At 34.8% G+C, this 18,293-nt stretch overlaps 1 pseudogene; it reads right to left on the minus strand.

Annotated features, from left to right (window-relative positions):
- Nucleotides 1–661: 661 nt before the first annotated feature.
- Nucleotides 662–780, minus strand: LOC112478984 (annotated as a pseudogene).
- Between the last annotated feature and the right edge of the window lie 17,513 nt (nt 781–18,293).

Below are 18,293 nucleotides of genomic sequence, written 5' to 3' on the forward strand. Positions count from 1 at the left end.
TAAATAACAGGGTTGCTGCAGCATAAATGTTGTGCTTTTTCCTGTTTGACCTGGCAAGAAATCAGGAGCTCAACTGGTAAAAGGACCGCTGGGTTTTAAGAAGGTGAAGAAGCCTTGTTCTAGTGCAGGCGTTCACCCCAACAACAGGATGATCATAGGCTGTTAGTTATATCACGCTATAGGCTACGTTCAACGGTGCTCTTTCCTCTACTTTTTTGAGACTTGGATGTAATACATAAGAGACTAACTAGGCTGAAAACATTTTTATTTCTTAATGCCTTTATTGACATAAAATAAAGCATGTACAAAACACATAAATATTTCCATATATACTGTCTTGGACCATAAAGATATATGAAAATTAGTCTTACTTTCAATAATCAATTGTTAATATGGCCCCAAGACATTTTACTGCTAGTTTTAGAGTAAAGGTTTGGAAAGATTTAGAAATCCTGCTGACCTAATTTTGAACGGATTCACATGTGTGAGTTCATCCTGCTGACCTAATTTTGAACAGATTCAATGCGAGGGTTAAAAAAAAATTATTACTATTTTTATATTTTTATTTATTTATTTATTTTTTAAGCAAGGCTACCCTTGGTTGACCTCACAGCTTGCAAGGAGCTTGTCAGCTTACAATCCTTTATTTTTTTATGTTTTACGCCTACAGCACCTGGTCTTCCTAGGTGGTCTCCCATCCAAGTACTAACCAGGCCCAACCCTGCTTAGCTTCTGAGATCAGATGGCATCAGGCTAGTTCAGGGTAGCATGGCTGTAGATGGGTTAAAAAATTTAATGTTTGCTATGGTTGCATCAAACCAGATGATAAAATGCTTGTTATAAAAAGTGACTGACTATGAATTTGTACTTCTTCATCCCTTCACCTTTTTCACCCAGGCTCCCACCCTCCTCCCTTCTGGCAATTAGGAGTCACAAAAGAGTCATGGGGATATAAAGTACAGCATAGAGAATATAGTTAATAATAGTATAGTGACTATGTACAGTGCCAGGTGAGTACTAGACTAATCGAGGGGATCACATTATAAATTATATAAATGTCTAACCAGTGTACTATATACTTGAAACTAATACATAAGTAAACAAACAAACAAATATTGACCTTTTTCTTATGCAAAAAAAATTAAAATAAAAAATGGCTGATAACACACTTGGATATGAACAGAATTAAAAATTGAAAATTATTTGGGTGGGTGATATCCATATATGATATCTGGCATATAACGGTGCCAAAGAACTGCATTAGAATTGATCAAGGTTTGAAATATGATTCCTGTCAGTTTGTAAATGGTCTTTGATCCCAGATTACTTCAGTTGGGGAATATTATAATCTATTTTTCTTCTCTGCTTTACTTATATTTTTTTCGCTAAAGTGTTTTGTGTTTGTTTTGGTGTTGTTTTACTCACTCATTTATTTTTAAATAAGCAAAGGAGCAATTAACACAATTCTCATTCGACCTTATTTTTTTCTTTTGGTGTCCTGAGATCCTCCATATCTAAATGGAACTATATGCTATTCTTCACAAATTTCGGGTTGTGGCATACACCATTTTAAAAGAAAACGTGAATATATTCTCTGAACTAATAACTATGACTGACTATTTATCCCCTCCTAGATTATAAGTTTCTCATTGCAGAAGACAAAATAAAATCAGATCTAAATGGATATATAGAAAAAAATATGTTCAAAAAACATTTTTTAAAAGAAATGACATAATATCCAGTGAAACAAGTGATCATGGAATGTTAGAACTACAGAGAAATCAGGATAAGTGACTTCTCCAAGTAAAGCATTTTTCTCTGGTCCATTGGTCTCATAATGGAATTGCATACTTATAATTATTAATAAAAATAGAATCACTCTAATAGCATTCTTCTTAATGCTGGTCTTACGTATTAGACCCTTTTCAAATTTAATCACTTAAACACATGGGCTTCTTGTACCTCTCTATTTTTCTAGACTCTCTCTCTTTAAGAGTTTAGTCCTAAATAATAAGTCCCACATATTCCACAAGCTTCTCTTTTTGCTGTTCCTCCTTATTACTTTCCCTCAGCCTGAGTTTTCAAGCCCACAATTGAAATCTCTGCTTCTAAAATATATCTTCGAAAGTTTTACAATTCTACAATTTTGAAAATAGCAGGATACTTATGTCCCACCGAAAGCTTTGTGTATTACACCTTATTTCTCCATTATGACCACCATTGGGGATTTCTTTAATTCTGTCAATGCTTGATTTTATAGATGATGTCAGGTTTTCTATTTTTAAGTTTTGTTTCTGTCTGTTTGCTAATTTTAGGTGTGCTTTTGGAATTTTTTTCAGGTAGTACTAACTTTACAAAGTGAGTTATTTGAGAAAATGTTTTAAGTTTTAAAAAGTCATAAAGGCAATTAAGTAGAAGATGAAGCTGAATATTATACAGCAAAGGACACGTATTTTAAGAGATTTATTGAATACTATCCATATATTATCATGGAAATCTTCATGGATTGCCCAGGATCAGTTACTTCTTGAGTCTTTCAAAACAGGCAGTCATCTCTGTCCACAGGAAGTAGCAACTCATAAGATAGATTTTCATCTTTAGAAAAATGAAAGTGTTTTTCTAATTGATTTTATGTTCTATGACAGAACGAGTGATGCCACAGAAGCAGTCTACATTTACTATCGAAAAGAAAATGCTTTGTTTATTTTTCTTCCATTGGCCTCCTCTTCTCTTAGCCTACAAATAACCTCAGTGTATGCCCCATCCTTATATTGATAGTACTGGGAAATAGTAAATGCCCAATAAATATTTTCAAACTAAGTAATTAAAAGAAAATCTGAATCTACCTATCTAGATACCATCTAATTTACTTCCTTCTGTTTCAAAACTGAACTGAAAGTGAGAAAATACTTAATATTTACTATCCCTTCTTCCTCATGTCAAATCACTTATAAACACGCCCAGAGTAATCGTTTATCTGTGCCATTAAAATAAAACTTCTCTAGATGTCACCATGTAACAGCCAATTCCAGTTCTGTATTTTCTTTAATCTTCCAAATTAACCTCCTCATGGTAGTTGACCCTTTGAAGTTTCCTTTGTTCTCGAAACTCCTCCTCCTCCCTCATTGTAACCCCATATTAACTAGTGCCTTCTGAGAATCCATTTAATAACTAGTTTAAGGAGTGTTAAAAGCATTGATTCTGAAATTTGGCTGTGTGGTTCAAATTCTGGCTCCCTTATGTACAAGATCTTCTGATCATGCTCCTAAACCTCTGTGTCTTTACCACGGACCGTTACAACCTCTATAAAATGAGAGAAATCATTTTACCTACCTCATATGGTTTCCATGGGTATGAAATAAGGTGAAATATACAGATTCCTTGTAATTATATTTGGCTCATCATAAACACTCAATATGTATTTTTATGCACTATTAAAGAACAAAACCTAAACAATATTCCATTTCCACATTCCATAGCTGGGCAATTGGTCATGTGTAAAATTCTGTTCTCTCTCTCATCTCATCTAGTAAGTTACAAAATACTACTAAAATCTGCTCAAAATGCTGTTCTCCAAATCTAGGTCTCAGTTCTTGTCTAGAGTTTTGCAGGTGTGGTTATGATTTTGTAGCACTGGATTAGATGTTAGTAGAGGGTAGAAGCTAACATGTCAAATAGCAGTGATTGTTCTAAAATTATTTCATTTTGTTTTGAAGCAATGGTGTGAAGTAGGTATTATTTTCTTGCCACTCAATAGAAGAAGTATCTAAAGCTCAGATAAACCAGCTACCTGACACAGAAGACACAGGTAATAAGTACAATAAATGCCAGAACTGGAATTTCCCATTAATATCAGATTATACACACTTTATTTCTTGAGTACTCCAGCAATTAAAAACTCTTAGGAGGTAACAGGGGGAAAAACTCTTAGAGGGTGTTTGGTCAGGACAACTGAAGTTATAAATATGTCCTGAAAGGACATAGGCACTGGCATCTTACAAACTTTATGATATATCAAGAAGATTATGTAGCCGGATTCATGAGATTGTAAATGTCCTTCAGTTATATTAGGCTTTATCTAAAAACAGTTCATTGCTCACTAGCTCTTGAAAGCCTGTGGTCCTTATAAATCATGGTATACAGTGACTTCAATTAATGCCCTTACTAAATTTAATCAGGAAAATTCTGCAGAGCAAATTGGCTATCCTTTATGCAGTAGTGGGCACTAATGACTGGCTTGCATCGGTGTATTCAGCCTGGTACAGACAGTGAGGTACTGGCATCTATCTGCTCTATTTCTTGAGCTCATTTTAAAATAAGCAGACAAGAAGCAATCTGAACAAATTATTCTCATATAACTGAATAAAGATCAAATCCTAAAACGTAGACCTCACCCAGTCCAGGATAATATAACCCAATTTAAGAATTGACCACAAAGCCCTTAGATGTGTTTTTAATATAAATTGTGGCTCTACTTCATAAAATAGCATTTCATGATACTACTTCATAATTAGACTACTGCAGGTTTTTTTCCAAGTAATTTTTTTAATAGTTAAAATGAACTATTTTCAGGCTCTTCTCTGCAAAGCAGGAGAAATATAAAGACTCTTTTTGATCTGGTGTCTGGTATTAATTTAAATTGAATATTCACTATTTGAATTTACTGCAGCAGATGTCCTCAGCTACCCAATTATTTTAGCACAATTTGGCACATATATAATTTTAAAAGATCTCGTATCTAGGCGAAGCATTTAATTTCCTACCAAATTAATCCCTTTGGAACATTACATTGGATGCCATGGTGATTAAAAAAAAAAAAAAAAAAGGACTCTTTCATAACAGCAAGTTGCTCCAGTAAATACCCAGTACTCTGCACAAACGGAGGATCTGCATTTATTTCCTTTGTTATATATGGTGCAGGTTTCCTTATTACTAATTATGTGCTCTTTCTCAGCTCAGGCATTTTTAATAACAATGTGTGTTATGCCCTTTCTTTTCTAATTCTGGGTTTTTCTGTTCCCCTGTTTGAAGAAGACATACTTTTCTTGACCCCCAAACGGCAGTGGATGTGGATTGATCCAGAATTCTTTTGCAATGTGGTCAGAAACAGGAATGATCAAAGAACTTTCCCTTTGAAATTTTTCCTAGCTAAATAGCATATACCTCAATATGCATTTTTAGTAGCTACTTAATATAAGTTAATGTGTCCTAGTTACTGTTGCTGCGTAACAAACCATCCTAAAACTTTCTGGAGTAAAGCTACCATTTTATGATATGCATAGATTAGATATTTAGATAAGGCATAGCGGGAGTGGTTTATCTCTAGAGGGTCTATGATGTCTGGGCTCTTGGCTGGCAAGACTCAAAAAGGCTAGGAATGAATTAGTTCCTTCATATACATGTCTGGCAAATAGGCTGTTATTTCTAGAAGGCTGGGGGCTCAGCTGGGACTGTTAACTGGAACACCTACATACGGCCTTTCCTAGTGGTTTTGGTTTCACATAGCATGGTGCTGCTTTTTGAGAGTAAATGTCCCAGAAGAGGGCATACAGAGAACAAGAATTCCACGAGAACCAGGTGAAAGAGAACCAAGTGACAGCTGACCTAACCTCAGAAGTCACATGCATCATTCTTTCTGAATAGTTATAAGCAAATCACTGAAGTCAATCCAGATTCTATGAGAGAAGCACAGACTCCACCGATTAATAAGAGAAATTCAAAGAATTTGTGGACATATTTTCAAACTACCATCAACAGATCAGCAAATGAATGAATGAACGAATGAATAAATAAATAAATCTTGTTATTTTGTATATGCTCAAGGTTGTCATAGTCTCTGTATGCCATTATGCATCTCTCAGCTGTTAGGAGATACACCAACGTTTAAGTAGAGTGGATTACAAATATTCGCTATATATTATACTCAGCTTTTAATTTTGCTTTGTAATTCTTGATTTATATGTCATAAATCTTCTTTATGCTATATCAGGTTGATTGACCTTAGTTTTTTAAGGGTCGATTATAGAAGCAGAGTTCTTTAATTGCTACAAGGCAGTAGCAAGAATAAAAAAAAAATCAATAACAACAAAATAAAAGAAATGAATATAAATAGACATTAATGACAAACATCTTCCTGTCATCTGTCTCAGTTTAGCTTCCCCCAGAATTAGATATCGAGGAACAAACTTGAGTCTATGTAGTTTATTTGGGAAGTGGTCCCACGTAGCATAAGTAAGAAAGTGAAGAAAGTGAGAAAAGTCAATGGAGTATGTTAATGGGTGTGTAATTGCTGTGGGCAACTGGGGCTCAGTCTGCTGAGGGCCATCTGAGAAACCATGAGAAACATACCTTAGAATTATCTGTCTCTCTAGATGAATAAGAGGGTAGAACATTTTACTACCTACAACTATACCCACTGTTTGAGGATTGGGACCAGCTATGTTAGGGACTCCACACTTACCCATTGTTTTTGATTGCAGTCAGCATTAGCCCCTGCTGCCAAGAAAACCTGTAGAGAAGAGACAGATACTCAAACTCTTGTGGTAGGAAGTGTGTGGGAATCGTCTACCATAGTGGATTCGTGTGGGTCGAAGGGACATGGGATGAGATAACGTTTCCTCTGTCTTACTTTTACTTTGATAATTACTATTTTATTAATGCGTTGTATGCATACAATTTAAGAATAGCAAATAATTTAAGAGACTTGCAAAAACAAAGAATAAGCTACTTGTTCCACCTTTTCCTGCCCTCAAACCTCATGCCTGAGGGGCAGTCTTTTTCAGTTCTTAGCATTCTCTTCATATATCTTCCTTTTTCTAAATAATATGCATATTATGATTTTATCTTGACTTATCAGTTTCATAACTTGTGTATTTCTTTCCCATTCATGCAATTTCCTATTACGGAAGTTAATATTTTATACCATTTTATCTCTCTCCAATTTTCTTCATATTTCCAACATAATAATAGCACAATTTGGGAGTAATTCAATATTCATATTATTTTGACATTACATAGGTTTTTATATTACCAAGACAAATAATATATAATGATAATAGGTCCTTGCTTATAAAACTTTTGATTTTCCTGAACAAAAGTATTTTTTTCTTTTTTTAAAATGTACCTATCGTTAATTCTTCCCAAAGGCTCTATAAACTCCTTAAAATGTATTTTAGCAATATCGTTTACACGGTTTAATGCAGCATTTCTATTTTCTTTATGGAGTGTTCTTTATTGGTGACTCCCCTGCACTTCAGTCTTTCCTAGTATGTTATACAACAGTCATCCTGAGATTTCCCTTTGCCTTCATGCTGGAATTTCTCTTTGCTTTTCATCTGAGTCGGATCACTTGTTTCCTGGCTTCTGGAACTCAGGTTTCCCTCTGTCTCTCGGAGTGTTGCTTTCCTTTACTGGGTTACACCGCCCAGTAGTTATCCTTAGAGTTTCCATGTATGGTTAATTGTTGCGGGGGGGGGCGGGTAAATGGTTTCTATAAGTGGGAAAATGGTTTTATTTTACCCTTTATATTTGTTTGCCAGTTTAAATCGTTATAGCACTCTAGATAGATTGAATATCATTTCCCCCCCCAGAATTCTGAAGGTATGCCCAAATTGTCTTCCAGTTTCCAGATGTTAGTACTGAGAATTTCTTTGCCATATCATCTCCAACCCTTTGCAAATAACCTGTTCTATGTGTTGATTTTCCTTTTATCCTTCGCCTCATACTATTTTGTGATAGTGGTACTTAGTGTAGTCTTTAGTATTTTCTCTTTTGAGCTCAATGGGTCTATTAATATTGACATTTATGCCTCTAATTTCTGGGAAATACAATGTTTGTCTCTGTCATTTGTTTTTTATGTTTGTTTCTTATGCTCTCCCAGTGGTTTTCTCCTCTTTATTCTCTTTCCGTAACTTTTACAAATTAGATATGAACTTTCTGGTTTGACCCTTTCATATTCTTACCTGTTCTCTCCTACTTTCTACCTCTTTGACTTTTTCCCTACTTCAGGGAGATTTTATTGACTTTATTTTATTGAGTTTCTATTTCAATGCTGATATTTTTATATCTAAGACTTTTTGATATGCTTCTTCATATGTATACTTTTTCAGTTCCTTATAGACAGTATTTCTAACGAAAGTTATTTTATCAATGTATTCTCTTATTTCTCTGAATATATTAACTATATTTATTTGAAGTTTCTCCTTTTGCCTATATGATCTTGTTTTCTATATAATTTTTATATAGTTTCTGTTTATTTTTGTCTCTTCATGTTGGAAGCTTTCCTCAAATATTTTTTTTTATGTACCAATTGTTAATTCTTTCCAAAGGCTCTACAAGCTCTTATAGAAACCATTTACCCCCAGCTATCTTTGACTGCCTACTCATATGAAGAATATGGCATTAATTGCATGCCTTAATTGTATCAGCAAAACAGAGAACATGTTGAGAGACCAACAAAATGGTACTGGGCTTCACAGCTACTAAATGGCACAGAACTTCTCCATTTAGATTTGTTATTAGACTTCCAGAGATCCTTGACCCCTTAGATATTTAATATAAAAATTTAGATTTTAGTACAATTTTTCCAGGAAGAAGATCCTTAGCATTAATCAGTTCTTAAAATGATAGCATCATCTCAAGAGATTAACTGGCTTTGAGTTATAAGGTGGTAGAGATTTAGCTCAGCTGATGAAATGGCAGCTATTTTATTCGAGTAACATATTGGTATAGAATATACTAATAATAAGACAATCAAGAGATTAGATCTAATATTGAGTCAGAGAAAAATGGCTTAACATTCTTTAAAATATTCATTAGATACTCTGGTGCTTTTACTTCTGTCTAAGATGAAGTTAGGGACTGAATTTATTTTTGTACCAAAAACAACTCAAAAACAATAGGGGAAAAAAGAAACAGGGGTTTTCAAAGACATTGGACACTAAGCCAGAAAGTGCAGTAATCCCTGAGAAGTGGAAAAGAAATGAGGTGAGCTCCTTGATTATCTCAGGTTATTATCTTGAGAGGATGTCTAAGCCATGGTACAGGGAGTGAGGGAACCCAGGCAGAACTTGCTAGACATCCTGGATTTTGGAAATGGAGCTAAGAGTCCAGGGAAATCAAGGTAGCTGGAGTTGGCAGGACAGAGTAATGGAAAGTAAAGAGCTGTACAGAAAGCAAACCCAGGAGATCTGCAGAGAATGTCCTTCGGGTGTTACTCAGAGTACTGATCAGGGCTTGCTTGTGAGGAAACTACCCAAGGCCATGGAGAAAACCACCTGAAAGGATGAGAGAGAACAGCATTCAGATCTCATATAGGTTCAGGAATAGTGCCTGTTCCCAACAGCCAGACCGGAAAAAACTCATAATTCATAGGACAAAGGTAGCTTACTCAGAAGGATTTTGCTTCATTAGTGGGGAAAATTAGAATAATTAGAATAAATGCTGCTCTGATCTGGCCCAGCCAGGCTTAGCTTTGGAAAGCAAGAAAGGCTTAATGATTGGGAGAAGGCACAAAGGAACTTCTGATATGCTTAGAAACATTCTGTTTATTGACCTGGAATATAGCTGTAAGAGTTGTGATATCACTGACCCAAATGTTTTTTAAAGCTGAAAATTAATGAGCTAAACATCCATTTTAAGAAGTTAAAGAAATGAGAACAAAACAGACCCAAAGAAATGTGCAAGAAGGAAAGAAGACAGATAGTTAATGGTAGAGAAGGCGCACATAAAATAGGTCAACAAAGCCAAAAGTTTATTCTTAGCAAAGACTCATGAAATTTACAAACTAATAGTGAAACTGACCAATTGGGAGAGAGTGAGAGCAGTAACAAACATATCAGTAATGCAGCCGATGAAAACACTAAAAATGATAACAAGAGTGCATTTGATCAAATCAGTGACTTTTAATTTGAAAATATAAATGAAAAAAATCAGAAAAATAAATTAATAAGTTGAAGATTTGAGTTTCACATACCGTAAATAATTTCCAGTTTCTAATTAAATGTAAAACTTTCAGGTTTAGATCACATTAGATGCATAAAGAGGAAAAAAATTTTTAATTAAATTTTTAAATTCTAAGCATGAATAGCCTCCAAATATTTCATTGAGAAATAAGAAATCTTTGAGATCATGGAACAAGCGATGTTGTAGGCAATTTCTAGAATGGGTTCTGCCTCCTGGTATCTACTCCTTAATGTGACATTTCCCCTAGTGTGGACTATACCCCATGACTTGCTTCTAATAATAAAATAATAAATAAAAATAACAAATAAAAAATAAAAATAACAAAATAACAAAATAACAAAAAGAGGCTCCAGGGTTTTTGGTAGTTGTTCTTTAAAGTTGGGTTAGTTTCCCTCTTTCATTGTTTTCTGAGAGTTTTTATCCTGAATGAGTGTTGAACTGTGACAAATCCTCTTTCTGAATCGACTGATTTGATAGTGATTTTTCTTCTTTAGCCTGGTAATATTGTGATTAAGTCGATTTTCAATTATTGAGCCAGTCTTTTCCATTACTGATTTTATTTGCTAGTTTTTTTTTCTTAAGAAGCTTGCATCTATATTCATGAGAGATACTAGTCTATAGTTTTCTTTATTTCATACTGTCTTTAAAAAAATAATAATAAGACAGAAGTAACGAGACTTCACTTCTAAGATTAGGTTATAAAAGTCTCTGACTTCTTTCTTGCTTGCTCTCTCATGCTCTTTCTTGCTCTGATGTAGCCAGCTGCCATGTTCTGAGCTGCCTTGTGGAGAGGCCCACATGGCAAAGAACTGAGGGAGGTCATGGTCAATGGCCAGGGAGGAACTGATCCCTGACAACAACAATGTGAGTGAGCATGGAAACAGATCCTCCCCTATTTGAGCCTTGCAATTACAGCCCTAGCTGACACTTTGCAGCCTGTGAGAGCCCCTGAGCTGAGTCATCTGGCTAAGCTGTGCCTGGATTCTTGATCCACAGAAACTGTGAGACAATAAATGTTGTTTTAAGATATAAAGTGTTGGGGTGATTTTTTATGCAGTGATAGATAACTAATTTAGGAGAGACCTAATACTTGCTGAAGATGACATCTGAGTGAAATAAGGCTCCTACATACCACAGTGAAGAAATTGGTAAAATTAGGAGGCAACATGGAGAGCTTCCCAGTGAGGCTTCAGAGATTTCTGATAGTTCCCATTTCACTAGTCATTGGCATCTGCCATAAGCTATTGTCACTAAGTTCCTATGCATTATAAAATACCAATGTCAAAACCAATTTTCTTAAGTCTTGCTATAAAACCACTCTATGGAAATCAATAACAGAAGCAGAGGCTGACATATCAACATGGCATGTAACGATCAGGAGTTGCTTGTGTCATTTTTAGCAAATTCTATATGTAGCACAAGAGGCAGCAGGTAGTGTCCCACCCTCCCAAAAATGCCTTTGGCTGTTAAGGAAAACAAAAGCATTCCTATCTTCTGGCCGAAAGAACAGAAACTCCAAATTTATACATGTGAAGATAAAGTCATCTGACATATCACATACACACACATTCGATACCTATATGTGTGGTGTGTTGTATGTGTATATTCATTTGTTTGCATAAATATGAATAAGTAAAGGACATTTACCAGACTGCATGTGTTTATTCCTCAGGAAAGAGGGAGGGAGAGAGAGGTTATTAAATCTTCTTGTTTATATCTCCTGAAATAATAAGTATTAATGTTTTTATTGTACACAAAAAGCAAATATATATTTAAATGTAAATAAAGATAAAATGACTGGGACTCTGCATTATTTTTGAGTCTTTTGCTCATATTTGGTTTTGACATAAACTTTAAAAATCCTAACTCTTTAGACACATTCAGTGTAGACAGGTTGGAGAAGAGGAATATAGCAGGCTTAGGGAAGGCTCATACTCAGGGCAATAATCCGAAGGACAGTAGTCCCCTTCTGCAGCATCATGGACTGGCTTGATTTTATTTGAAATATTTAAAGTCTTCCTCCCTTAATCCACTTCTTTTAAAAAATTTCTTAGAGGAGTCAATTATCAGAATGATAGTGAATCTGATATAATGGATTCCCATTTTATTTAAATTTATTCACTGATATAAGAGGTTAATTCAACTTTTTTTCTACTTCCTTTTTTTGTTTTTTGTTGTTTTTTTTTTTTAAAATTAGGTTTGTGTTCTGCAGCATTAAAGAAAAAGCCATGCAATAGAAGGATTAGAAGAAATAGCCCTGGGAATTGAGTTCTAATAGAGCATAAAACAGCATGAAAGAAAATATAGGCAATGGGTACCAGAGTACTAATTATGGTATTTTATTCAATTTTAAGTAACTTCAATGGAATATAATAAAACCCAAGTAAGAGCTAAGAGCTAAAATCCTGCATGTTTTTCTTAAGCTTATATTCTATATTTTAGGAGGTTTTTTTTTTTTTTTTTTTTTTTTTTTTTTTAGTGTTTTCATTTTGTTTTCCTTACAACTAAGCAATTTAAATGATTGTTTTTAAATAAATTTTATTATTTAGTAATTCTTTAAAAAAACAAACTCCACGATTTATTTACTAAGTAATCATCTCTCATAGTATTATATTTGTCTACAGTATCTTAAGAATTTTCTTAATAGTCATCTAGAGCAAAAGTCTATTTTTATTTCCTCTCATGATGATTCTAGAGAGCTCTTTCGATAAAAAGTAATGTGTTTAAAATCTGTGATGAGTTCTCTGATTTTAGAAATATTGAGATTTTTACTTAGACTTCGATCTCAATAAGTGCATTTGGGCAGTTTAATTATCTATTTCTATAACACAAATCCCCCAAATATAGTAGTGTAAAACAACATTTATTAACTCATAGTTTCTGAAACTTAAGAACTTGAAGTGAGTTAGCTATGTGGTTCTGATTCAGAGTCTCTTATGAGGTTGCAGTAAAGATGTTGGCTGGAGCTGTAGTCACCTAAGGCTTGCCCGGGCTGTAGGATCTTCTTCTAAGCTCACTCACATGTCTGTTGTCAGGAGGCCTCAGTTTCTCAAAATGTGAGCCTTTCTAGGTAGGATTATTCGTGATGTGACACCTGCCTTCCTCCTGGAACACGTAATCCCGGAAAAAGAGAGAGAGTAAGCGGGAAGCCACAAAGCCTTTTATGACCTATAGATTCTAAAGGCGCATACTGTCACTTCTATTTTATTCTGTTTATTACACAGGCCACTCTTGAAACCAGTGTGCAAGGGGACTATCCGGGGCTGTGAATAGCAGGAGGTGGGGGCCACTGGGGACCACAGAGGCCAGTGACCACAGATAGTATATGAGTCAAGGCTTGGTCAGACACACAAAACCACTAGGAATAGTATAGAATAAAGGATGTATTCTGGAATTATATATTATGCTAGTGTGGAAGCTGGTTGAACAGTCTATATAAAAGCTCTTGTTTCTGCATCTGGTCTTGTGCCCGAAGTTAGCAGGGCCAACAGTCAAGAAGGAAAGGTTCACCTGAAGTGAGAGAGAACAAAGGCAAACTGGAATTTACAAGGACAAACTGAGAAAACAAACCTATGAGGACAAACTGGAGGAAATGAAGACAAATTAGAATGTGTGCCTGTCTCCTATCAGCTTCATCTTTAATAATGTGGGTTGGCTGCAGGATAAGATGGGCACCTTCCCACAGAGCTACTCCAAAACCTGGCCCAGGATTCAGGGATGAAGGATGTGGCAGTTTAAAGAGTTGCATGCCTGGCTGTCAACCAACACCACCATGGTAAGCCAGCACATCAGTGACAATGCATATAAGTGGCAAGAGGTCCTACTTGTTACCATCCTTAAAAACCTACAATGTCTATGCCTTCACTGATGCCTTTCAAATAGCATGGACATTTTCTCTGAGGCCAACATCAACCTGGAACTATATAGCAAAGGGAATTCACAGAACACAGTTCTAGTGAAACTAAGTTGACAAAACACACAGCCATTACAAATAGGAAAAAAATAAAAAAGGATCAGAACAAGAACATATTTTTTAAAAGAAGAGCCTTCTTAACAAATGTTTGTGAATATCTATAGTTGATAACACTGTACTATATAATTGAATTTGCTAAGAGAGTAGAATCTAAATGTTATCACCAAAAAAATAAAAATAAAAAGATACATATGTGAGGTGATAGATGTGTTAATTATCTGGATGAGAGGAATCTTTTCTCAATGTATACACATATCAAATCATCACATGTACATTTTAAATGTGCTAAAGTTTTGTCAGTTATACCTCAATAAAGCTGAAAGAAAAGAAATTATGACAGTATGATGTGTCAAAGGGTAGGATCTTTATGATATGCTCTTTCTCCCTAATGGTGGCATTTAAGGGGAAGCTTTTAAGTAGATGTCAGAGGAGTGGATGGGGAACCAGCGGACTCAGAGAGGACAGGAGAACTGAGCATGCTCAGAAGAGCGGCTGAAGTTTTGAACTCATCCTGTTGGGAAATACTGGTCTAGGGCAGCTGTTTCCAGTCACGGAGTTAGCGATCTGTAGACATGTGGAAGAGAAAAGAGCTGAATTACACTTAGAGTCAGGAATTGCACACAATCTAAAACGTAACTTTTTCCTAACTGACTAGAAGCCAAAACAAATTGAACATGCAAACATGTGGATCAGGAACACTGTGGCACAAGGATTCTGGCAGGGGCTTGCTGAATTAGTGATTTTGTCCAGATCATAAAGCAACACACATCCTTATGAAATTGTATTAGCTTACAAGTGCATTATTATATCATCTGATCGTCACCACAAATGTGTCTGTTTGGCAGGTAGGACATTATTATTCTCTGCATTTTATAGGTATGGATATTAATTAGTTGAGCGTGAAAGAGCTTAAGGCAAGTATTCAGGGTCACAAAGATTGTGAAGTTAGAGATGGACATATTTATGTGTTAAACGCTGTTTTCTTAGGCTGATATGCCCCCCTTTTAGGGTATTAAATCCATTTTATTAAGAGGACTCAAAGGACACTCACACTGTTTCCACTCTTAACACATACCAGAAAAAGAATTAAGAACTTAACATTAATTTAATGTTTAATTTGACCATTACAGGAAGTAGTCAAATACATACACTCTATTTTTTTTAATTGTATTAATTTTGTTCTGATTATAGGTTATTGTACATGGATACAGCAGTAAAAGAAATACTTGGCTAAAACATCAACTTTTTCACTTTTCAATCTTTCTGCACAGTCCTTATCCATATGAATTTATACGAAGATGTTACATAGCACTGGCAACATTTCATATTCTGCTTCCATGTCTTAATACTGTGTCATGAAATAATATCTAGATTTCCATTGTCTATCAAGTCTTTCTAATGGCTGCTATTATTCTATCATGTACTAATACTTACTCATAAACTTATTCCTCATTTTCTAATAGTCGCAAGCAAAAGAAGTAATCATTTTATTTTTGTCACCGGTTACTTAAATTTTAAATATACTCAAAAATGAAGCCAAAACACTGTTAGTTAATTAGTTTGGAAGCACGTTATGGTGACATTGGTTAATGAAATCCAATAAGTTTCAGCTGTACACTTTAACTGTAAGATGTGTGTATATATATATATATGTATACCATATATATATATTATACACATATATATATACTTTAACTGTAAGGTGTATATATATATATATTAGTTATATATACATATATATATATGTATATGGTATACATATATCTATATATATATTTATAGTGTGTTCACCTCCCATAGATTTCTTCCTGTCACCCCCTTTACCCCATCTACCTCCCCCACCACTGCCTAGTCCATTGTCCATGTCCACGAGTCTCTGTTTGTTTGTCCTGTTCATTTGTTGCTTTTAGGTTTATATCCCACATATAAGTGATACCACGTGATTTTCAACTTTTTCAGTCTGGCTTATTTCACTTAGCATGATTATCTTGAGGTCCATCCATGTTGTCGCAAATGGCAGTATTTCATCTCTTCTTATGGCTGAGTAATATTCCATTGCGTATATGTACCACAGCTTCTTTAGCCAATCATCTATCGTAGGACACTTTGGTTGCTAGTTTGGAAGCATTTTAAAATGTTTATTACCATGCCGTCATTTTTCCATGTGAGAAGATTAAGTGGAACACATGTTTACTAAAAGTATCTCCTTATATTTACTTTTATACTGAAAATTAACTAGCAGAATCTCAACCCAACCACTTTCAGATAGTCAAGATTCTTCCTAAATATTAGGAGCACCAGTCCTATCATTAACAATTCCACAAGTGCACTAAAAGAACTACATTTATCTTCTCCATCACGAGGAAGAGTGTATACCGATCATATAACAAGGTCTACATCACATCAATTCATGATACAAAATACCTGATGTAAAAGTTGGAACCTCGAGTTTGCCAAATAAGCCCTCCTTTAAGAGGAAAAATAAACATATTCCCTCTATGCTTTTCTACTGGCAGCAGATTCCACATGTTCACATTCAGGTTTTTCAGAAATTACTTTTTATAAGTATCACTGAGCCTGATGGGGAACATTTGAGTATTTAGAGGAGGATGGATGTCCTGGACCATTGTGTCACTTAGGGATGGCTAAAATAGAAACAAATCATGACTTCCTCCCTCAGAATGACAAGTTAGAGTGATAATCACAGTTTTTATTTTGCAGAATAGCACCCCTGCAGAGCCAGTGTTGTGTGACTACAGAAAGAAAGTCCACCTGCCAGCATAAATTACCTTTTCCAAAGCAGGAATTATCTGTTAGATGTAGTTTCATAATAAAAGTACTCTCAGAGGGCTTCTTTTCCCTTGTATTTTTCGATGTAGATTTTCATCCAATTCATTGTCTAGGAATCACGTAGCATCAGAATTCTCCCAGACTATCTTCAATGTAAATGTATCTGCTGCACAAACAGGAGGCTTCGTTTTCCTTACAGACTGTTTTTTCAAGCTCTCGAAATGGCTGGGACAGCTTTTGCTCCATTACTAACACAATAGAGTTTTTAAATCTTGGATTTTTTTTTTTTAATTTGCACTTCTTGGATTGCTTCTAATAGTCTGTACACTCCATGAATTTAGGACCTCTTGTTAGTGTCTGCGATACTGCAATCTGGTACCTAGAACAGTGTCTGGCATGTGGTAGGCCCTGCTACGGTGGGTAGCTGGACTCAGCTGGGCAGTTCGCCTGCTCCACATGTGCCCTTTCCCAGGGGTGCTCAGCTGGGACTAGAAAATCCATGATGGGATATCTGGAAAGGTTAAGGGCTGGCAGTGCCTCTCCCTCTGGCTATCCAGTTGGACTTCTCATATGGTGCCTCATGCACCATATGAGAAGTTTGTAAAAGTCTTCTCCTTTTACAAACTAAGCTATAGAATCATCTTATAATGTCATTGAGCATTTTCCAAATTGGCTCTTAGAGAATCATCGATTAACTTGAGATAAAACTAAAAATACATAGGATGATTATTGTGTCATAGAAGACACAATAATTCAAAGAAAACATAAGAACTGTTAATGGAATATGTTAACTATAAATATTTAAAATACATTGTTTTATTATTATTTTTCTCTTCTTTAATATTAGAAAATGCAAATTTTGACAAAGTGCCCATAGTAACTTTTCAGTACTGAAAGATTATCAATCAGTGACATACAAGAAGTTGCATAAAACTATTAAAATATTATTTTCGAAGCTAAATAAATAAATAATCCTTTGATAAATGGCAAAAAAATGCACTAATGTTCTGTGATACTTTCCTATTTAAAAAAGTCTTAGCTGCGATGATGAATTAATAAAAAAAAAAAACGAAACGTTACATCTTTTTGTTAAAGTGCCGTGGGTTATGAATGATATATACTTGTGTAATACAGAGCTTGTTTTGAATTAATAGGAACAGCAAGTGTGACTTTAAAAAACATTTAATTGTAATGTATTTTCTTTAAGTTTGTTTTCAAAGCATTATTTTCAGCAGCCATTAGCATATGATTGCTGACAATGAAAGAGAACCTTCTGAATTTCTTTCCCCTCAATATAATATTTTACTAAATAGATATTTCCCCTTAGAAACTCTCAACTGCAAAAGTAAAACAAAATATTGATTCTAAATTATAACAATTTGAGAACAAAACACTGTCTGTGGCTACAGGATAATTAGAATATAACTCCTTTAAAGGAGGATTGTAAAATCAACATTAGCAGCTAGAGCACTGATAAAATGGTGTTTTAGAGAACTGAAAAAATGCAGAAAATTACAATAATTGCTATTCCTCTTTTTACAAAGTTGCAACAGTCAACAAAACAGAG

Source organism: Pteropus alecto, unplaced genomic scaffold, assembly GCF_000325575.1.
Source record: "Pteropus alecto unplaced genomic scaffold, ASM32557v1 scaffold454, whole genome shotgun sequence".
Lineage (NCBI taxonomy): Eukaryota > Metazoa > Chordata > Mammalia > Chiroptera > Pteropodidae > Pteropus > Pteropus alecto.